At 39.0% G+C, this 23599-nt stretch overlaps 2 long non-coding RNA genes across 2 annotated transcripts in view; one reads left to right on the top strand and one right to left on the bottom strand.

Moving 5' to 3' along the window:
* Nucleotides 1–23599, top strand: part of LOC140340993 (uncharacterized) — an 86207-nt gene that overhangs the window by 10082 nt on the left and 52526 nt on the right. The gene's annotated exons all lie outside the window — the stretch shown is intronic.
* LOC140340991 (uncharacterized) overlaps nt 2143–23599 on the bottom strand; it is a 26190-nt gene continuing 4733 nt past the window's right edge. The window contains exons 2-3 of the long non-coding RNA XR_011922779.1: nt 4032–4178; nt 2143–2331 (exon numbers count right to left, since the gene is read on the bottom strand). This is a non-coding gene — a long non-coding RNA (uncharacterized lncRNA). The remainder of the gene's footprint in view (nt 2332–4031; nt 4179–23599) is intronic.

Raw genomic sequence — 23599 nt, 5'->3', positions numbered from 1 at the left:
CACTGTATAGCATTTATCAGGTAGAATACAGTATACCAATTCTGTATAATATCTTTTAAAACATCCTTTTGTAGTCTTTATCAGAAACCCATCTATGTAACAGGATGATAATAGAAGAACACAATTTAGAGCAGTGTTTCTTAACTATGGTTTCGTAGAACCCTAGGGTTCCTCCAAAGGTTGCCGGGTTCCCTAAACAATGGGCAGTTAGTGACCCTTGGGTCAGTTTAGGTGACACCAATGACCTTTGTGGCTAATTGTGGGGGGGTCATTCTGTACTGAGCCATGTGGATATAGTATTTAAAGAAGGGGCTCTGTGAAGAACTGAAAATGTATTTTAAGGGTTCCCCTATGTTAAAAAGGTAAAGAAACTGATTTAGAGACAGAAACAGTGAGTTGCCACATCATACCAACCAGAAACTAAACAAGATCACCATGTATAATTTTACTGAGAACTGTAGATTTAATATTACAAAAGCTTACACAACCATGACAGTCTATCTTCTCCAGTCTTAGGGAGCTTTATTAAGGCCCATTGGTTAATGGGGACAAGTTCCAAAGACAAACCACAAATCCTGTGGAAAATCTTACAAGAGGAGGAGAAGCTGTTAGAGCCAGAAAGTGGGACCCAACTTTTTATTAATGTTATGGTTTTGAATGTGATATCCAACAATCTCACATAGGTGACATGGTCTGGTGTCCATGCTTTATTACGCCCTGTTAATCAGTGCTAGATCTGGACAAAAACTAGGTCACAATGTATTTTCAAACATGTTCATTTCTAATGTGTCTACCTGTTATATTTTTCTTTTGGATCTTGAAGGAAGTAAATTTGATAATTATTTACACAGGTAAGCAACGATACACTAGGTTTCCCAGTAAATATATATATATATATATATATATATATATATATTTAAATATATATATATTTTTTTTCCAAATATTGCCACAGGCTTATAATTGGTGCATTGAAAGGCAGCTCCTGCAGAACAGCTATAGCAAGAGTGTTTGAGAAATTTTTTTTTTAAAAAGCATTGGATTGCAGTAAAATAAATTCTAATTTGCCCCCACTCTATCCAAAGCTTAATCCGATTAAAAGCAATACAAATAAAAATAAATACATACTAAAAGAATAATAATATATAGACAAGAAAGAAGTCTGTAAAACAATGGAGAGTAGAAATAAACTGAGATGAATGACTCTGCATGGATGAAGGATGATAAAAAAATGCTAAATCATGACTAGGGTACAGCATAAGAAGTCCTTCCTGCTGTAACCAATTAATCGAACCCCACAACAACCACTTACCCCACAAAGGACTATTACAACATTTTGGAAGAAAATTGGCCACAGCAGCCCCCTTTATTAACAACATATTTTTTAACATAACAATCTTTATATTAATAACATTTTTAAGTAAAAAATCGGAGCCATTCTTCCTGCAGGTCCATGAAAGTCACCAATCCTCCGTAGTAATCCAGCTGTCTCCACTCCCCCGCCAGACCCCCCAGGCACTCATACCCCGCCTCAGGGACAGTTAGCGGACCCCATATTCCAGCTTAGCCTCCACAACAACCAAGTGTCATGCAAGGCTAACCTTACTGTCCCAAACCAAACATTTCCGTGTCCCCATTTACAATGCCCCCCCTTGCCTAAAAATTAGGGAGGTCAAGTTATAAAAGTTAACAAATGTGACACTGAGGGAATATTTTGTACACTTAAGCATGGGGGTGCTAATGAACTAAAATCTGATGCAATATTCCCTGTATATTTACAAAGTGCATATCACCATGAGGGCCTTCTTCAAATAAGGGTTTTAATCCATAAACATCAATGCAAAGCAATGTAGCTATGATTACCACATATTAGGTATGCAGCCAAGAGCTCAGCTCATTATCCCTCCTGATTGCAGAGCTCTATCTTTTACTTACCAGGGAGGAGAGGCCATTCTCTACCATACAGAGAACATGGGTCCTTCTTTGTAGCATGCTGGAAGGGGATTGGCTTTTCTACATTATTTAGCTAAGTTATACTGAAAGTTCACTTGGCTGTTAAGCTTTTTATATTCATGTGCAAATTATTTACATGTTTGATTATTGGTTTAATTAATCTGCAGTGAAATGAGACAACAGAGACAATTGTGTTGCAGGTAAAAGCATTGTTTTATTAGAGCGACTTTAGTAACTTTGCAATCCACCGTACTTTCCTCTTTCATTTGCATGAAAATGTAGATTCATAAGACCTCGTTACTGGCAACCTACCCCAGTTAAATAAACATCCATCTTTGCTGATACAGGCTAATATATAATAATTTCTAATCTCATCATCTGCAAAAAAAAATAGATTAAAAGAATAAATGTTTGTATAGGGTTCCTTTAAAAAATGCTGCTAAGGCAAGAGACACTATGTAGTGGATACAATTTTTGGTTCTAACTTTTATCGATATTATTCAATATAGTATATTGCAATATCCTATCCAATATCTTATCCAACACTAAAGATGCATGCACACGTATCTATCTTTGTCTTCTCCAACAAAATAAATAGAAATATACAGGTAGTCCCCGGGTTACATATGAGATAGGGACTGTAGCTTTGTTCTTAATTTGAATTTCTATGTAGGTCAGAACAGGTCCATTATTTTAATAAATGCAATTAGGACGGATATTTGTCCCAACATATTATTAGTCAGCGTGGTGTCAGTTACTGTAAAAAATCCTCACTGCGAGCTAATCAGAAAAAAACAAAAAAATTATGGAGCCTAGACATTCATTAACTTCTGGAGCAAGCTGTGCTTTATATGCAAAAAGAAACAACTGCAAAGTTTGTGTTGTTTTTTAAAGAGTTACAAGATGTTACAGATCAGCTCAGCTCTTAAGATCACCCACAACCTCAGCTGTGTTTAGCAAAAGATTTATTCTGCAAGTCATGCAAACTGCCCCCTCCAAGCCTCTGTCCTGCACAGGAGTGGGCAGGGAAGCCCTGTTCATATCTAGGAGTCGCCCGTATGTCGGATGTCCTTAACTCTGGGACTACCTGTATCTTGATGCAAATCACTATGTGTTTTAGGAATTCACATTGCCAGTTGTAAATGTACATTAAAATGTGTTTATGTGCTTCATGGCATACACTGGAGTTAAAAAAAAATACTACAGTAATAAATGACCATTGACAGCAATGTATTAATATTATTATTATTATTATTATTATTATTATTATTGCTATTATTAATCTAGGAGGTGGGGGAAGTAGCAGACAGAAGAAGAGGGGTAGGCAAGTTTAGAAAGATGGGTTTTAAGCGCTCTTTCAAATAAGCAGAAAGTAGGAGCAAGCCGAAAAGGACGAGGAAAACCATTCCAGAGAGTCAAGGCAGCTCTAGAAAAGACTTGAAGCCGTGAGTGTGACGTGGTTATGGCGTGGAAGTCATTAGTCGGTCATTTGAGGAGCAGAGAGAGAGTCTAGGGACAGGTCAGAAAGGAAAGTGGGAAAAGAACTGTGGAGAGATTTGATGGCAAAGCACAGGAGCTTGTATTTGCTTTCAGGTGAAATGGGAATTTTCAGGTGGAACTGTGGAGGGATTTGAAGTTTGCTGGCATACCCAGCTTCACTGATGATCATGTCTGCTTTTAACAATTTTATCTATAAAGTAGGTGGCTATGTCTTGGGCAGAGAAGGTAGTTGTAGGGTTTAGGAAGAGTCAGTTGTTGAGAAGAGGCTTTGTGGTTTGAAAGTTTATTCGATTTTTATGTGAGCTGAAATTGCATCAGACAAAAACAAAAATGATGTTGTCAGGCCTACAGTGTCTCCTCAGTTTCTGCACCAGAAGAGCTTACACTCTAATCACGTCTTCAATGTTGTTTCACACTTTCATTTTTAATGCATTTTTGAAGCTCTTGCAGATTTCATATTATTGTTTATAGAGCATTTACATTAAAGTCTAGTCAGTTAAAAAAGACACAAAGCAATACAGCTCCAAATTTATCTTAGCATATACTATGTGTATATATATTTAAGGATATAACATTACCTGGACGATTAAAAATGCCTGCAAAGTCTATGCACTCAAATTCATTGCCGGTACATTTTTGGGTTTTATTTTCTGTGCACTTAATGCCCTCCTGTGAAAAGCAGGCATCACATTGATGACCATTCTCTGTTTGGTTTTTTTCTGGCACTTCACATTGTAAGAGAAATATTTATAGAAAAGAAGAAAAACAGAGTCATCAATAAGTTACAGTATATGAACGACACCTGAGGTTTGCAAGAAGCAGAAAGTGGGAACCTGTGACCAAGGATGACCTTTGGCAGTTTTTGGGCTTGGTGATCCTGCAGGGAGTTGTGGGTAAACCCATGCAGAAGTGGTACTGGTCCAACAAAATGGTTGCCACTCCAGTCTTTGGCACAGTCATGCCAGAATACCGCTTTTCCCTCATCATGAAGTACCTGCACTTCGCAAATAATGAAGAATTTGATGAGATTACCCATCCTGCACCAAAACTCAAAAAAATTTGGGAAGTATCTCAGATTATTTCACAAAATTTCCAGCAAACCTATGTGCCAGAAAGAGATGTCAGCCTTGACGAAAGTCTAATGGCTTACAAGGGGAGGCGCAGCTGGGTGCAGTACATTGCATCAAAGTGAATCTTCATCTGGCTACATCTGGAATACAGTACTGTACACTGGAAAAGGGACACAGTTCAACCCCAGATACAGCCATTATGCATTGGCAACATCTTCAGTTTTTCTAGCTGATTATTATTTTCTAAAACAATTTGATGACAATGCTGAGATGTGCTGTATGGGGGCTGCTGGGAGTGAATGAACTCATGCATGCAAACGTGTCCTTTATGTAGTAAGAGATATAGGAATTCAATATGAAGTTTAGGGCTGAGGTTCTCTTGCAAGGTTGTGCTGGCTTCTCTACTATACTAAAATAAGCTTACCCTGATTTTATTACTTTCGGTGTTTATTGGAAGCAGCAGCAAGTCAAAAGATGCCTATCCATTTCTTAAATTGAAGAAGTCTACCATCATCTAATACTATTCTCCAAAGATTGATTGCCCTGTCTTCCTCCCCCTTTATTTCTTTCATTGCATTTTATTTCTTTCATTCTTTAATTTACTCTTGCATTCCATTCCTTCCCCCCCCAGTCTGGTAACCCCTTGTCTGTCTACTCCTTCTCTCTCCTGCTTTCTCTGTCTGTACTTCTGCACCTTTTCTATTACTACTTGCTGGAGATATCTCACCCACACCTAGTCACCCCACAGCCTCTCCTTTCACTACCCTTTTACTGCCCAGGACTAACTCAACTTCAACCTTTCCCTCTGGCTTTCAAGCTGCCTATTCCCTCCTCCTTCTCTTTGATCTTTCCTCTGGTTTTGACACTGTTGATCGCCCCCTTCTAATACAAATTGTGCACTTCATTGCTATTAGGACACTGCTCTCTCTTTACTTCTTACCTGCCTGACCGCTCCTTTCAAGATATTTTCAATGGTAATTCCTCTTCTCCCACTCTCTTCCTTGTTGGTGTTCCAAAGGTTCAGCCCTTAGACCAGTTCTCTTTTCTCTGTACACCCCCTCACTCGGTATTCTCATATCCTCTTTTGGTTTACAATACTATCTGTATGCTGATGACACTCAGATCTATCTGTCCACCCCTGACCTGTCTCCCTCAGTCCTGGCCAAAGTTTAATGCTGCCTGTTGGCCACATCATGGATGTCTAATGGATTTCTGAAACTCTTCCTGGATAAAACAGAGCTCATCATCTTCCCCCTTCAAATTCCAAACCTCACCCTGACATATTTCTAACTGTTAACAGCACTCTCATTTGACTCTCCCCTTAGGCAAGTTGTCTTGGCATCACCCTTGATTCTGCCCTCTGATTTACCGCCTATATTCAGATCATTCCCAGGTCCTGTCACTTTCACCTACTCAACATCTCCAAGATCCACCCCTACCTGTCCTAGAGACCACCAAACTCCTTGTACATGCTCTTATTATCTGTTGCTGAACTACTGCGACCTCCTCCTCTCTGGTATTCCACTAACTCGACTCTCTCTTTTATCTATTATAAAAGCTGCAGCAAGACTTATTCATCCTTCCCACCACTTCTATTCTGCTGCATCTCTTTATTGGCTTCCATTTCACCTGAGGAGCAAATTCAAGTTCCTGTGCTCTACCCTCAAATCTCTCCACAGTTCTTGTCCAACCTTCCAATCTGACCTGTTAGACAAATACTCCCCTAGTCACTCCTCTCCTCTCTTCGCTCCTCCAATGACCTACTGATGACTACCTCACTCATAACCTCCTTACAAGCATGACTGCAAGACTTATTTACTGCTGCCCCTGCTCTCTGGAATGGCCTTCCTCATCCTTTGGCTTGTTTCTACTGTCTGCTCATTTTAAAGAGCACTCAAAACCCATTTTTTCAAAGTTGCCTATTTTCTGTCTCTAAGAGTCCTCACTATTTTCCACCTCTTCCTATCTCCCCTGCTATTGTCAGATTTTCCCCGCCTCCTAGATTGTAAGCTCTTGTGTATGAGGTTCTCTCCTCCTACTGTGTTAACTTCTGTACTCGTCTGTCATTTAAAACCCCAATTCAATGTACAGCACTGCATAATATGTTGGCGCTATAAAAATCTTGTTTATTATTATTATTATTATTATTAATAATAATAATATTAATAATGATAATAATGTATACTTAGACATTAAATTCTTTCTTCTGTCCTTACAGATGCGGTTTCAACTAGTGTTAACCCTATGGAGTATTAACCCTCTCTCTGCCAGTGAACCAATAAACACCAAATAATGGTGAGTACCTATTACCACTTTTTAATGTTCTAAAATAATTATTCTATATTGATTACATAATTCCTTATACTATTGGACCTAATTCCATGCTGTTGCCTGCTTTCACCTTTGAGGGCTCTACCTACAATGTTCATCATATGTTATTTCAGGAAAAGAATCAGAAAAGGAAAGAAAGTGCTCCTATTGGAGGAAAGGTAAGAAATTGAACCCCCTTGGCTTCAAAGCTGCTCCCCTTCCCCCCAGTAATACCAGTATAACAATGATTTTATTATTACCTGCTGTGTACATGTATGTACTGAACTATGGAGGAACTTAGCCCTAAAACAAAATGAGTTTTACCATGCAGGATTTCTTTTTGTATCCAAAAAAATGAAAAATACCCCCTTTGTATAGTACATGTTCTTTTAAACATACACCTAGTGTATGTACGTGTTATTGCATCCGCAAAATGCCCAACACATCATGAGAATCCTTTTAGAAAGAGGGGAATAATTCTAGAACCAATATCTAACTTTTTACTGATAAGGTTTTCTGGACACACACAAATCTGATATTTGGTATCTATTATGGCAACCTTATGAGTTGGGTTGCCTGGATGTTCTTGCTGGGTCCCCTTCCTGTACATCAGGGAATCAAGAGCACGGGGCTTCTCTGAATATATGGAGGGCGTGAAATAAAGAAAAATTGCAGGTTTCTAACCTGTGGGTCCAGTGCTGCTCAGGAAAGAATGGTCAATGGATATAAACTGAAATCACAAACATTTTATCTTTCCTATGTAAAAATACAATATATGTATGTTTTTTTATTTATCTTACCTATTGTGCTGTTTTCAACTTGTATTGCACAAAAATCATTTTCATTCTCGCACTTTACTGTTTCCCCTGAACAGTTGTCTACATCCGCAGTGATATTACAAATTTCGCAGAACCTGGCACTGCCTAAAAAAAAACATCTTGTGTTAAATTATATAAGACAAGCCTAAAAATTCACTGTTAACTATCAGTCTAGCCTCCATGTCACTTCCTAAACACAAATGTCAACAAATAACCCTAAATTCAATTATAATAAAAATTATAATACAAAATATTTCACATAAAACAAAGGTTTCAACACAGCTATTAAAACATATGGAAAAAGCTGCAATGGAATTTTATAAAGCATAAGCAGAAATAATAGAACCACTGAAATTAGGATAACCCAATATGGGAAAAAAGGGGTAAAAGGGAGGGGTTCTACTAGAGAAGACAAATATCTAGTTTAAATAAGATATCCATGTGTCCCATGCACGGAATTACATTTTAAACAAAAAAGTGTTTAACAACACAAACCATGCTTTAGGTACATACCAGCACCAGGGTCATAAAAAAACAAGAGGGGGCGCGGTACTATCCATGGGGAGTGCGCATGGTCATCATTGTTATGTAAACGTGCCCGCCCCAAAACACCCCTGCCTGTGTCACTCAAAGGGGAAGAAACTGCCCCCAGAGTGTTGTCATGATACCAGAACCTGCCAAATGTGGGCCCACTCACCCCACCCATGGAGTGGGTGGGTATTGTTGAGAGGGACAACCCATTCACTGCCCTGAGCCTGCGATTCCATAAGGCAGTTGTTATGTAAACATGCCTGCCCAACTACACCCCTGCTTATGTGTCACCTAAAGGGGAAGAAACTTTCCCCAGGGTGATGTCATGACACCAGAACCTGGCAGGTCTGAGCCTGCGATGGGTGAGTGGGCAGATTGTGTTACGAGAGACAACCCGTCCACTCCCCTGAGCTTGCCATTCAATACGGGTGACATGGTCCTCGGCTCTGGCTGGTGCTCTCCCCAGCGGGGACGTTCTCCTAACCCTTTGGGGGACCAAACTGGCCAGAGCCATAGACCACCATAGAATTACTTGCAAAAAGGTGTGGGCAGCACCCAGGGCAGTATTTTTAAGTTTTTCCCTTTAGGCCAGGTATTGTGTGCTTCCTCCCTCCCCCACATTGTCTTACAGCAGATACTTAAGGCTATGTTCATACTGGCAGTAAGTATGGTGTGGTTACCACTTCCACATGCCATGACCAGTGTAGACTGGGGAAGGGAAAAACACTATGCAAACTCGGGGTAGATGCACACACAGTGCAGAATGGGAAGGGGGATGTACACAATGAGGACTGCAGAAAATGCAGTCTGGGGGGGAACTGTCACAAATCAAAACCACCTTCTTAGTCATTCAATCAGAATTCTCTAGAAGGCTAGAATGTATCACAAAGCTTCCAACTCTACCATTACTGCGTATACAATAGCTCCCAGCCAATACACAGTTTGGAAAATGTACCGGCCAAAATAGTAGAGTTGGGGGGGGATCTAAGGTTTACCCTCTGGTCGCCATGCCACCCTAAACCAGCATCTGCTGGCACCTTAAAGAACAGATGGTCAGTAAGAAGCGAATGCTATGCTAATCCTTATTTTCCCTCATGCAGGCTTTCAACTCTCTCTATTATTTTTCTAATGCAGCTTCCAACTGACATTATGGTATATAGAAGCAATATATGATGACTTCTTCTTGTTTTGGGGAAATGAGAGAGTTCTTTCTCCTGTTTTTAGCAGACTGATGATATCATCACAGCCTAAGCAAAGTCACTAGCTTGAAGTTCTGAAACTGCTTTAAAATGAGGAGGAGAGAGCTATATAATACCGTTGTCACAAATTATGACATGTTTATTTATGCTGAGTAAAGATCAAAATTAAAGAATAATATAACAAAACTATAATGTTTCTTCCTCACCTGCTGCAATTGCACTGCCGAAGATTAAAAGGACAAGGATGCAGTTCATGATTATGGAAACCAGAATTTAGATTTTTAGGATGAGATGAGAGATGTCGTCACTCCTTTGCGTACTGGTCAGTCTGATGGATAACCATGCATTGAGATTTATATATTTCTGAGAGCCTCATTATGTCAGAATATTAACAATACTTGGCAGAAGCCATAGTATCCTAAATAAATATTATTAACTGTGTTACGCAAACAATGGCTTAAATTAAAGTAAAGTTTAAACACCTGTGCAGAATCTAAAAACATCTGAAACCTTTTGACTTTTCTAAAGCAGGGAGGTGTTTTTCACAACTTGCTCCAATGTTGCTTGAGGCAAATGGATCAGAAAGACATTATGTACAAGTTCTTTACAGCTAGAAAATATTATTATCTTTAGAGGGCGTTGTGACTTTGGAGAACTGGTGTCTTGGAGAGGTTATAATTATTATGCTGTTTGAATGTTCTCCTGTGTTTGTGTGGGTTTCTTCCTACATTGCCATAAAATGCCCAAAAAACAAAACATATTGGTAGATTAACTAGCTTTCCCCCTATTCATCATTAGGACATGGTAATGAAAAATGACTATATGTCTAATAGGATGACACATGACAGCTGGTGAAATGACTATGCATGACTTCTGTAGCCCTGAGGCTCACCCCCTTACTTCATCCTACGATACAAACTTCTTCCCTTGACCCAACTCCCATCCTTTAATAAGGAGACAATAGTGCATATTTCGGGTCAAAGTGTTTTGCGGCCATTTATTTCAAAACACGCCTTTATTACCTAACACAACCAATTCAAATAACCCGATAAAAAAAATAACATGCATAACATTCCAATTCCCTAAAGGCTCTAATCCCAGATACATTTACTACATAAAAAGGTCTGCTATCTTTATGATATTATTGCTTCCAGTTGCCCTTCACCACCTTCTAACATTACATTACCACTTAGAGGACTTCCATACCATAGATGGGTTTTCCTAAAACGACTGCCTTCAAGGACCCCAAATTGCCAACCCTAAACCCTACCCACCACTGAACCTTGAACTTGCTTCCTGGCTGCCTAGGTATGGAAAGACCCCTACACTACCTGAGTCATGACCTGTGTTTCCCTACACTCTAAACTTTCTTTGACCATAGCCAGTAGTAGTAATCTTGTTTAAATATTAATCCTATAAAATAAACCTCCTAAGGTCTCCTGCAGTAGACCTTGGCCAACACGGGTTCACTGTTCTAAAGAATATAGAGTAATCAAAACAACATTTGGTAGCAGCAAGATCTTGTTTCCCATGTGATGCGTTTTGACCAGGTGATTAATTGTAATTATTCAGAGATTATAAAAGAATAATACGATCAATATTGTGCACTTAACCAAATGGGGATACATTTGCGATACGGATTGCGATACAATCTGTAACTTGTATTTTGCAATGTATGGTAAATTCTTCAAATTTTAATCTAGCAAAAAAAAAAAATACCTCAATTATAGTAAGAGAATATTATTGGTGAAGTTGTAGAAGAGGTATGGTATGGATGCTGTTATTATGAGCTGCTAGTTAGTTGGGATATAGTGGTATGGGCGGATTGGAGGCAGCGAAGTGCACTATATTGATCATTCTATTCTTTTAGAATCTCTGAAGTATTTTGAGATGCTCTGTACTCAGGATTCTTCCGCCACGCTGCTGATTTATCTAATACTTCATCATCAGATATGGCCCGGCCAAGATTGGAGTCACCTTCATCCTAGATGGCCTTCAAAAAATTTTTACACTTAACCATAAAGCTAGCTTAGCTTGTGCTAAGTTTCAAGGTCCTATAGAATTGATATCGGTACCCCTCTGTTTTGCATAGAATGTTTCCTCAGGCTATGGATCTTTGTTGGAGATAGGTAGGCAGGCACAATGTATTATGAATGGTGGCCCCATGATCCAATGTTTCTTTATTTCCAGCATTTAAAACTGGGTAGTAGGGGCTTTGATTCCTATTAAGGCTTCTCCTCGGGAATTATTGGCAATACAAAGGTCTGCGTCCTTAGTCAAGAGGGTTCTTTGTTTTATTTTCTTTTGGCAGCTGCTAGAACAATCATTCCCCATCATTGGATGCTGACCATGGTACCTAAACTTTAGAAATGGACATTTGAATTATCTCACATTTAGCATATGGAGGAGCTGACAGCTAGGGATGAGCGAGAAGGGATCTGACATTCTCGTGAAACTTTCCTTGAACTTCTGGTGGGTTCGCGAAATTTCGGCGAATCGATTTCATGCATTCCAACGCAGTCAATGGGCCAGACGTAAACATTAACAGCAAAGCCCCCATACATGTTAGAACCACCAAATTTGCTAGGTAGGTGCAGGAGAACAGTGGCAACAAGGAAAAAAATACAAAAGTTCCAAAAGACCTTGTGGTTTCCAGAAAAAGGAAGGCAAAGTGACAGCAGGAAAATAGGATTTTTGCATGATCGACAGCCTCTAGAAGGCAGCATAAACATTAGGACAGTGAGTAAGGGTGACCTTAACTCACTAGCAACACTCTCTGCCATCAAAATAGGAGGACAATGTGTTGCTGGTTAATGTACTCACCCCTATTAAATTTACATGATGCATAATATCTTAATGCTATATAAATCCTGTTTATTAATAATAATAATGTTTGACATCATGACCTGGATGACGTGTTATGAATGACACCCATAAAGTTGTGGACAAGTAGTACGGTGACATTAGGCAAGGATGAAGGACCAGAGACTTAGATTGGGTCATTGAGAGTAGTAGCAATGTGTGGCCTCTGGTCAGCTTTCCCCAGGAAGACTGTAGCAACAGCAGGAGAAGCATTGGGCCCTGAGACGGAATTACTGCAATGGTACCTATCAGTGTGGCCGTACTGGGGGTTTACATCAGCTGCAGTTTGTTGGCCTCCTTGAAGCAGCAGAAATGTAAAGTAAGTGGCGATGAATGCAACCCCAGGCTCAGCTGTCAGGGTGTTTGGTGATAGGCAGGCACAGACACACAGGAGCAGTGTGGGTTCACAGAGACATCTTGGTTGGCAAGTGAGTCCTTGTGTCAGTTAATTAATGACATCTGCAGTGGGGATATGATAGTTGTTAGTAACCCACCTTTTGTTAGTTTTCAAAAAGGTGAAGTGATTGACATATTTCCGGTGACAGTTGTGATCAGTTGTCCATTCCCACTCCGCCAGCGTCACTGAAGGTTCTTTTGGATGGGCACGAAAGAAGCTTGATGGCATACTGCGGGCAGATTTCAAGCCTGTTGATCTAAAAATTAATGGCATTACTACTGTCAGGACACGCATCCTCCTGTCATCAACACCACCACCACAGAAAAGAGCCAACGTAATAGTGCACCATGCACTTCATCCATCCTCGATGGTGGCTGCATCAGTTTTCTCCAGAAAATCCCCCCTGGCTTGAGGAATAAAATGTCTGTATTTTTTTAAGAGAAATACAGAACTTTTTTGGGCTTTTTTGAAAGATAGCAAGTGGGATCAAAATAAAATATATGTATTTTTTAAGGGAAATACAGAAAATGTTCTGGCTTTTTTGATATCAAGTGCTATCAGAATAAAATATTTGTTTTTTTTTTTTTAGAGAAATACAGAAGTTTTTTTGGCTTTTGTATAGATTGCAATTGGTATCAGAATTAAATATCTGTATCTTTTTAAGAGAAATACAGAAATTTTTATGGCTTTTTTTTATAAATAGCAAATACTATCAGAATGAATTATCTGTATTTTTGTGAGAGTAAAACAGACATTTTTTCTTGCTTTTTTGATAGATAGGAAGTGGGATCAGAATAAAATAACTGTATTGTTTTATGAAAAAAAACAGATTTTTTATGGCTTTTGTGAATGATTGCTAGAGGTATTAGACTGAAATATCCCTATTTTTTTGACAGTAGGTTGTATTGACCTGTTTTCAGACACTCTTACCTAGAAATATCATGCTTACGGTTTATCCCATGCTTATCACATTTATACGTTTCACTGCATTCTGTGTACACCAGATAATGACAATCAAGAGCAGAAAATAATTTTATCACACATTTTCTTGTTAGCAAAGGGCAACTATCTCTTCCCAACAGCAATGCTTGTATCATTCCCTAAATAAAGAACAAATCACAGAAAGCCATTGGATTTTAAAATGCTTTATTTATTGTCATGACACAATTGTAGCTATTATACCCCTCCCCCTGTGGTTAACCTTATGGCCAGGTGGGCAGTCCGCAAAAGGTCATATAATAGTGCAGTCTGGCCCCCAATGAACAGTAGTGGAGTGGTAAATTGATAATACATTACTTTATCCAGCATCAGATCTTTTTCTTAATGCCGTCACCTGCTATCAGCTTTAAGAACTCGGCTCCCAAGACATCTCATATGTCATTTGTGGAGCGGAAGTTTCTAAGGGAGGGCCAGAAAAGGAAAGGTAAGAAATCGGGCCCCCTTGACTCTAATGCTGATCCCCCACAGGCTACAGCAGTGTAACAATTATTTTATTAATGCCTACCCTGTGGCAGGCGCAGCACTATGAGGTGCCTTGTGCGCTGTGGCATTAGAAGAATTATTATCTCTGTTTCTCTTTAGTCTGATCAGACTGTCTTTACGCTATAATTCCTCTAATACCGTTCCATAAAAGTAGTAGGTTTAAAGAGCACACCAAATACTTCAAATAACTTCTTTATTAACTTCAAACTTTCTTCATATAACACTGCTGCTTCTGCAACAGAAAGTCTATATACAAACAGGTGTTGAATGAGATCACAAAATAATGGTTGAAGTTGGTTAGTTTGTTTGCTGATGATAATGATACTGTTACTGGTGATGGTAATGATACAGATAATGTTGGTGATAATGTTGCTGATAATGTTGCTGATAATGTTGGTGGAACTGGAAGCAAACACATGAGAGGTTCAGCAGACAGTCCCAATCACTATTAAACTATAGGAATCTATATAACTGCATTAAATACCTTTTTGGCCTTTTGTCTACTTCTATGAAACTCTCGGGCTGGAACTCGGGCTGTTCTCTCTCTCTCTTCTCTCTCTCTCTGTTAGCACGCTGAATACAGCATGGTTTGCTAGGGAATTTCCCATAGACACAGTGTAAGGCTGGTTGTGATTGGTTGAGGCCTCTGCATAGTGTAAGACTCACTGTGATTGGCTTACATCTTCTAGCTAGATAATGACTCTTAAAGGTATATTTTCTTTTTCTGAGTTGAGGAGCGTTATTGCTTTACCCTCTAAGGGTTAAAAGTTCCACTGTGGCAGGCGCAGCACTATGAGGTGCCTTGTGCGCTGTGGCATTAGAAGAATTATTATCTCTGTTTCTCTTTAGTCTGATCAGACTGTCTTTACGCTATAACTCCTCTAATACCGTTCCATAAAAGTAGTAGGTTTAAAGAGCACACCAAATACTTCAAATAACTTCTTTAATAACTTCAAATTTTCTTCATATAACACTGCTGCTTCTGCAGCAGAAAGTCTATATACAAACAGGTGTTGAATGAGATCACAAAATAATGGTTGAAGTTGGTTAGTTTGTTTGCTGATGATAATGATACTGTTACTGGTGATGGTAATGATACTGATAATGTTGCTGATAATGTTGCTGATAATGTTGCTGATAATGTTGGTGGAACTGCAAGCAAACACATGAGAGGTTCAGCAGACAGTCCCAATCACTATTAAACTATAGGAATCTATATAACTGCATTAAATACCTTTTTGGCCTTTTGTCTACTTCTATGAAACTCTCGGGCTGGAACTCGGGCTGTTCTCTCTCTGTTAGCACGCTGAATACAGCATGGTTTGCTAGGGAATTTCCCATAGACACAGTGTAAGGCTGGTTGTGATTGGTTGAGGCCTCTGCATAGTGTAAGACTCACTGTGATTGGCTTACATCTTCTAGCTAGATAATGACTCTTAAAGGTATATTTTCTTTTTCTGGCTATGTTAAGAAAATGCATATATAACTGTTATAAACATTCACAACCATAAAATACAGTGATAACTCTGTGTCTAGCTTAAACATATGAACATATGAGCTGTATAGTGCGGTTATTGGCAGGTTTAGGTGTATACAGAATATGCTGCACTAATAACCTAGGACAGGTTTTAGCTGGCCAGCTACATACCCTACCGTGTACATGTATATATTGAATTATGGAATAACTTAGCTCTGAAAACACATGTGGTTCAGAGTTGTCAAACCCCAGTCCTGTAGCTGGGTAAAGATTTTTTTTCAGTGAATTGGAAACCATTTACTTAAAATAGATCTTCAAGACTGGAGAGGATACACTTTCATCCAAGAATCCTGGTGATCCAGCAATCCTGGAATGGATCTGGTCTAGGATTGAAAGCATTTGCTGGAAAATAGCAAATGACTGGAAAAATCCATCCTAGGTTTGCTGGATCACCCAGCTTCACTGATGGAAGTGTATCTTCTCCAGCCTTGGAGTACTTTAATAAATCAGCCCCCTTGTGTTAAATTGTACTAGATATACCTAAAACTTTGTCAGTTATACCAAAAATCTTTGTCACAAGAGCCAATAATTTAAAGGGATGTATAACTATGTCTCCTTTCTATAAAATGTACAACATTGTTAGTTTGTGTTAGAAGTGGTAATGTGAGCTGGCATTCTGTGTAGGTAGAGATACTATTTATTGTGCGGTTTTTTTCCCCCCTAATTTTGTCTTTGGTACATGTATTTCATGGCAGTATGCAGATTTCCATGTTTTTGGTAATTCTTTTGTTGATAACATGAACTCCAGCAATCACTGTATAGCATTTATCAGATAGGCTACCATATACAATTTCTGTAAATTACCGGTATATTTTAAAACATACTATTGAAGTCTTTATCAGCAACCCCCATCCATGTACCAGTAGACAGTTGTCCGTTCATAATAGAAAGAAACTGAACAAAAACCCTATTGCGGGTTACGGATGAGGGTGCAAGATCCCTACATCTTATTTTCTTTAAAGCCGCAGATTAATAAATACAATTTGTAAATGTTTTTCTTTAAATCACATTAAGGGGTTAAAGTTTACACACCCACGGCAGTCTTTCTTCTGAGGTTTGAAGAGCTTTAATAAATTTGGCCAATAGTCTCTCAGCTGACTGGGTCAAGTTCCTGCAGACACATTAGAAAACCTGTGGAAAGGCTTCCTGGCAGAGGGGAGGCTGTTAGACCTAAAAAGATGGAGGCAACTTCCTAGTAATGTCATTTTTCTAATGCAACGTCCAACAATCTCATATCATTGTGATGGTCTGGTGTCCAGAGTTCATTTCATCATGTTCATATGACTCTTCCAGTCTTGGACCAAGAATGAGGTCACAGTTACTTTTAATCATGTGCACATTACTCATGTGTCCTAATGTATCAACATTAATCTCTTAATTGTATCCTGGCAGAAGTCATTTTAACAATTATTTACACAAGGTAAACAATGATCTGCTATTTCACAAATTATCCCTGGCTTATAATCGGTGCATTGTAAGTCAGCTCCTGCAGAACAGCTATAGCTAGAATGTTCAGCTTTTGCTTGCGCTTCAAAAATATCAAACATTAAGATGCAAACTGTTTTTCTGAAAGAGACAACAATCTATGTGGATTTATATGGGTAGAAATGAGCTTCCTGAAGTTGTGTGGGGGCTTTTCAATTGGTGAACACAAAATATAGATTAGGAAATCTTGATATTTCAGATCAGCAGAAAATTCTTCATTTTAGGCCTGATATGTTAAAGTTCTCTAAGGCTGCAGAGGATACACTTTAATTAGTGAAATTGGGTTATCCAGCAAACCTGGAACGGATTTCCTAAAAGTCATTTGCTTTTTGTTAGTGAATGTTTTCATTCCAGAACCAGATCCATTCAAGGTTTGTTGGATTACCCAGATTCACTGATGAAAGTGATGTCAGCATGACATAAAGTGAAAGGAAACATTTTTTGAAAGCTTTGGATAGCATATTCAAATCTACCTAGCATAAAAGTAATAAAAATATAGAATAAAAAAAAATTAACAGTCCATGAACAATAAAGCCCGGAATCGAGAAACAAGGGATTTAGGTGCAAGGCTAGAATGGCTGGGATCTCAAGAACATGGCAAGGCTGTGGTTTAAGGGAGGTACAAGAATGTCGGGCATAGGCCAGGTCAGGGTGATTAGTGTATGCAATTAGGGGAGGGGTTAGTTAAATTAGGGGGGGTGGTTAATTAAATTAAGTGGAAAGAGGAATTAGTCAGTTTTCCAGAAGCTTTGGTGCCAGAAATTTGGAGACAGCGCACAAGTTCTAGGAGCTTACCTGCAATGGGAGACGTGGAACAGATGTTATCAAATCTTAGTGAGTTGGCTTGTTACTGGGCCAGTGTTTCCCTTGAAAGGCTTCTCAGAGTGCTGAGGCGATATGTGCTGGCCTGACTCCTAGAGTGGTTTGGTATGATACAGTAGGGGAACATGCCTCTCCCTACCATGCTTAACCTACCACTTTTTTTCCTTTTTTGCCAGTCACAGCAATGCCGTGAACACCCACGGTATAACTTCATAAACATGTGAAGACCTATCTTCACTAGGGATGAGTGAGCAAATTTTTTTAATTCAGTCGCGTAGCGAATCAGCTCTGCTCCTCTGATTGCTGTTGCAGCCCTGTACTATGTGTTCTTGGATAGAGTTTCTCGGGCACTTTCATTCATAAACGCGAGCCACATGACTTGGGACACCAGAGAGAAGGAGTATCACGGCTGCATTTATGAATGCAGCCGCCATATCCTCCTCCCAGTGAGAGATCCCCGGGCACTACAAGTTAGAATGAAGGCTTTCTCTCATTCTGACCTGTAATGCCTGGGGACCACTTACTGACAGGAGGATTCCCATGGCTGAATTTATGAATGCAACCATGATAGTCCTCCTATAGTGATTTCCGATGGTTTCGCAAAATCAAAACGTCAAGGAAATTTTCGTGAGAATGCCAGAAGCATTTTCACTTATCCCTAATCTTCACTAAAAGTTCCAGATAAGGCACCTTCAAGGCACTTCAGGTCATGATGAGTGGTTTTAATAGGGTCAGTAATTGCACCCCCTTCCTTTATAAATTTTATTACTTCACTTTCTTTTTCTTTAACCTTTAACCTTTAATCTTTACCTTATATATCAAACAATAGGATGACCCAGGGCAAATACATGTAACGTCCCTGTAAATCCTATACATGTTTCCAGCAGTCAAGGCTTCATAGTGCCTACTATGAATTTCCATTGTATAATATTTTGTCAGATCACAAAATATTACACAATGCAGGTTACTCAAGCTCGATAAATGCACAAGATAATGTACCTGAATTTATTACTTAATGCTTAATGTGTTGAATTTAATAAACTTTCCCTTTGTACCTGGGACTGTAAATCCATGTTTTGTCCACCCTCATTTTGTACAATGTTTCGAAAAAATTATCAGAAGGCAGCACGGTGGCTCAGAGGTTAGCATCTGGCTCTTACAGTACTAGGTCCCGGGATCAAATTTTGGAAAGGACACTATTTGCATGTAGTTTGCAGGTTCTCCTCGTGTTTGGATGGATTACCTCTGAGTACTCCAGTTTCTTTCCACATTCCGAAAACATTCAGTTAGGTTATTGGCTTTCCCTCAACAATGACTTTGGACTTTATTTAAGACATATGACTGGGGTAGGACCATTAGATTGTGAGCCCTTTTGAGGGGCAATTGGTGACATGACAATGGACTTTGAACGGTGCTGCATAATATGTTGGTGCCGATCATCTTGGGAAAACTTATCAATTGACTGTCCTTCAGAGCTCACCGTGCCTCACCAAACTATCCTCATGGTCGCCAACAAGACATTTCAAGGACCTGGAGCACAGCAATTTCTCCCATAACAGTTTCTAGTAAAATTCATTCTAGAGAGCAAACCTGTATTATATAACTAATCTGAAAAAAGAATATAAATAGAAACTATATAAATATTATTTTTTTTATTAGCCTTATCAGGCCACCAAGAAGACTAGAACTACCTCTTCAAAATTATGGCACCACTGACCCTACCACTATTTACTCTCATCTGATGTTATAGGTATTTGGCTCGGTGTAAAAAAACATGCTGAAAGTGGTAACCCCGTGCCACACCCGGAGGTAGCTAAAAATAAAAAATAAACACGTACCTGGTCCCATTGGCATCCCCCAGTGTCCTGCCCATCAGATCCCATCCTCTGTCCTCCTCCTCCAATCTTCCCCCAAAGACGTTCCCCCTGACATTCCCCGGGAGTTCTTGGTGACGTCGGTGCATGCGTCATTGCATGTGAGGGAGCGCAGCCAGAAATTCTAATTATTTTGTACTGGATTCAGTACAAAGTAATCATGTTCCTTTACAGTTATTTCAGTATTTTGCACACCCTTGTTTTAACAGATTTTTTTTTTAAAGTTTAATATTGAATTTATTAAATGTTAAAAGTAAAAAATAAAAAGTAGGTAGCAATATGGAATGCAAAAGGAAATAGAGACATCACTACTGAACCAACCACTTGTGTTCTCCTTTATAAACATAAAAACTGCTCATTCCTGGGTCTTCCTATACAGATTGCATGACTGGCTAAAAGTCTGGTCTTTGTATTAAGAAAGACCCCCTGCTTTATTTGTTATAGAGACAATCTTACGAGGGGTCTCTTTATTATTTAAAACCAGATCCTTTTCCAGACATCTATCTTGGGTGGCCAGGAAATAGTGAGTGTATGCCCCTGTGTGTCAGGCCTGTATAAAGCTTTGTGAATAAAGTCAATTTTGTTTTTTATGTGTTATAGGTTTTGCATGATGTAGCAAGATATTAAAGTGTACCTATACTTAGAATTTCCACTTTACATAAAATAGTAGAGAACCCCTTTATGTAGGGTAAAAATTCTGTTTGTCAAAGCTTTCTAGGAAACCTACATCAGGCATCCCAGGAGTCTCTTGGGCGCTCCTTCTACGCATGCCCAAGCATCTTAGCCATGCGCAGAAGGAGCTTTTTTGCTGAAAGAGAAAAATTTGCAGATCTCACACATGTGCAGTGATATTGTCAACTTTTGTTTAATCCTATGTCACCTGATCTCGTGCCTTGCCCGGCAAACATGGCATGCATCGGTCAAATATTGAAAGCATTTGTTAACAAATAGCAAATTACTTTTGCAGAAATACATTCCAGATTTGCTGTTACATCTAGGTTCAAGAATGCGAGTGTATCTTCTCCAGCCTTGGAGAGCTTTAATAAATCAGACCATATATTTTATTGAAATATTGGTTCAGCACTCAATCTTTATAACATTTTAACTCCATAAAATACTACATTGATTGTAACCTTCTTCTTTGAGTTGTTCACACTTCACCTTAACTCCAGGCAAATAGCTAAGCACAAATTTGAAACAGATACCATAGGGTTGATTTAGGGAATATAAAAGCTTCACTTTGCAAATTAAAGTATCTCTTGGCAAGAAATTTGCGTTAGAGGTAAATTGGAACTTTTTTTAAGAAGATAGAGTATCCAAATTTGCTAGATCACCTAGGTTTACCCATGATAGTCTACCTTCGCCAGGCTTTGAGAGCTTTAATTATTCAGGACTGATGAAGTTTGACAACTGTAAGGAAACTAAGCTTTTTGATTTTTTTTTTTTTTTTGAACCAAGTTTAAATTCTAGGTACATTCAGCTATTACATCCATATTAATAAATAGCCAAGAAATGGGCAAGGGTTACAATATACATGAAATAAAAGCGGTCAATCATGACAATATACAGACAATGAGCCTAATTCATCAATGAAATCCGCGCTCGCTGGTTGCGTGTTATTTCGCGCCGTCATATTAAGCCGGTTTACTGCGGGCTGGAGTCATATGCGCTCGTTCATTCGCATCTCACTGCCAAGCCGGATGTTTGCCTTCATAACAAAATGGGCAATAGGGGTCACGAATCCGCCAAGCTGCGCGATTAAGGAGGATCTGTTAAGATGTCAATCGTGAGATCATAGCAATTAATTAGCGCACACCTGCTCTCTGTTCTGTGCATATCTACAGTCATTTAGAATCTTTAATGCTTCATCTTCGTTTGGGTAAGTGCTACATTTTTAGGTTACATTGTACTCATTCACAAAATAATTAATTCATTGTTACATTTGTTTGTAACTGTTTTTATCCTTTTTGCTTGCTTTGCAACACTGCAAACTAATTGAGCTCAAGCTGTATATATACTAGTAAGAACTTCATAATATGTCATCTCACAATAGTATGAATTGTAAAAAATTGTCACCAAGCATTTGTGATCTAATTAAAATATCATTGTCGTTTGGCTTGATAGAAATTAAATAATTGAAAAAAGGATTATTGTAAAAGGTGGTTTAAAAAAACATTTAGTGATTTCACTTGTGTATATATGTCAAAATACAATTAAATGCATATAAATACGCATATGCATTTTCATTAATATTTACCTGGACTGGTTTGGCGGAGGGGTGTCATCAAGTGCTTGGATGTTATGCATTGATGTGACTTTGTAATCTTTATTATTGTTAGTTTCATCTGTTGCTGCAATGTTTTTGTGCCTCCTTTGTAATGCCAGTTTGGGTAGTTTATCAATTCTTCAGCAATGTGTGATTTTTCTACAAGTATTGAGTACAAATGTCTGCATGGTTTCTGCGTGGTTTTCCACAGCAAACTCCTACTTAACCCCCACGTTGCCATTGTCACATATTGGTATTTGAATGTATTATGTGCATATTCCTTTTCTGAATAAATTGTCATAATTTTATTTCTTTGTTTTTTTTACAGTCTGACATTTGCACTCATGTTGATTTGCCCCCACACAACTCCTGTGTTCATTGGTAGTTGTGTTATCGGTTTGCTGTCATTGTGCTGTGCTGCCTGATCTTAGCACTATTGTATACAAACACACTTCCACTTGTTGTCTAAACTGGCTGTGAATTAGTTGTCCAGCTGAGTTGCATACTCATTCTATACACCTGACGGTAATGGAAGGAGGTGTTGTGTTGTTACTTAACTTAATGCTGCTAAATAGTGGAGTGTATGCATTATTTAGGTGTTTACACAAAACAAATAGTACTAATATATGAAAGTTCCAGGGCCAAATCTACTTTGAGCCAAACATGTTGTTGCTTTTCCATCCCTTCAGGGTGTTTTTGCAGATTTGAATGGCATTTTAGACGTTGGCCCACTATAAATAATTGGCTTACTCCCCTCAGCTTGGTAGTGGAAGCACATAAATGTGGATTCCTTGTTTTAAACCAAGGCAGTATCCTCCATGAATGTTGCTTGTGGCCAAGCCCATGATATCAGAAATCATAGGAAGAAATGGGCAATCTTTGCAATGCGAAGCAATATGGTCCAAAAAGCCCTCTTTGCCTATTTGTTCCTGTAATTTATTATACACAAAAAAAAAATACAAAAACTTACCTTAACCACCTAGCTGTTATGCCCGTACGAAGGTCGGGCAAAAAAAAATGGCTAGGATGGTTAACCCCGTAATTTTGTCACATCCTTACCTCCATGGTCCCGCTGTGCACATCCAGCGTCATTTTCCTATTCCAGCGTCTTTTTCCTATTCCAGCGTCGTCCTCCGTCCATCGTCGTCCGTCGATCTCCCTCTCCAGCGTCGGGTGCCAGTGGGACCGGTAAGATGCCGGCCAGTATCTTGTGTTCCGCCGGCCGGTATCTTACCTGGTCCTGCTGATCTTCCACGTCCGTCTTCGTCCAGCGCCAGATGATCTCTGAAGCGAGAAGCTGTCCGGCGGAGAAAAAAAACCGGAAGGCTTCTGCGTGCGTGATGACGTCGGCGCGTGTGCGGGAAATTCAAATAGAAACTCATTCATTCATTTTGTATTGGATTGAATACAAACTGCTGTATTCAATCCAATACAAAATAATTCAAATAAATACAAAGTTTGTAATTGGTAAATTCAAACTGTCATTTTGTATT

This window comes from Pyxicephalus adspersus, chromosome 11 (genome assembly GCF_032062135.1).
Source record: "Pyxicephalus adspersus chromosome 11, UCB_Pads_2.0, whole genome shotgun sequence".
NCBI lineage: Eukaryota > Metazoa > Chordata > Amphibia > Anura > Pyxicephalidae > Pyxicephalus > Pyxicephalus adspersus.
The sequence above is the reverse complement of the archived record's forward strand: the minus strand, read 5'-3'. Positions and strand labels throughout refer to the sequence as shown.